The sequence below is a fragment of the Chrysochloris asiatica genome, unplaced genomic scaffold (assembly GCF_000296735.1).
Source record: "Chrysochloris asiatica unplaced genomic scaffold, ChrAsi1.0 scaffold00013, whole genome shotgun sequence".
NCBI lineage: Eukaryota > Metazoa > Chordata > Mammalia > Afrosoricida > Chrysochloridae > Chrysochloris > Chrysochloris asiatica.
The window spans coordinates 2,718,647-2,718,999 of NW_006408531.1; the positions used below are offsets into that span (position 1 = coordinate 2,718,647).

The following is a 353-nucleotide window of genomic DNA, read 5'->3' on the forward strand; positions in this document are numbered from 1 at the left end:
TCATTGACTTTAAAGTGGGCTCGATAGTTTGAAGCCCCTTTGGGTTTAAGGGCTTTTTTGCTTTCTTCTTCCTGCAATTTCTGCTGCTGCTTGAGCTGCCATGTCTGTAATCCAGCTTCCCTTTCCTGTGACAGCATACAAGTCATCTTGCAAAGTTCTCCCTTTGGACTTTTCTTCAAAACTGGCCTTTCATTGGGGGAGCAGGACGACCATCCACTTAAGACCAGTCTAGGAGCTCAGTAGGGGCCCGTAGCCAGAGGGGTTGGCAGACAGACTTTGCTGGAGCCTGCCAGAGCCACTGCGCTGCAGTGCAGCCTCCGGACACTGAGAAGCAAAGTCGCCCAAGTGGCCAT

General features: G+C 51.6%; 1 pseudogene; it reads right to left on the bottom strand.

The window, feature by feature from the left end:
* On the bottom strand, positions 1–353 carry LOC102834740 (annotated as a pseudogene).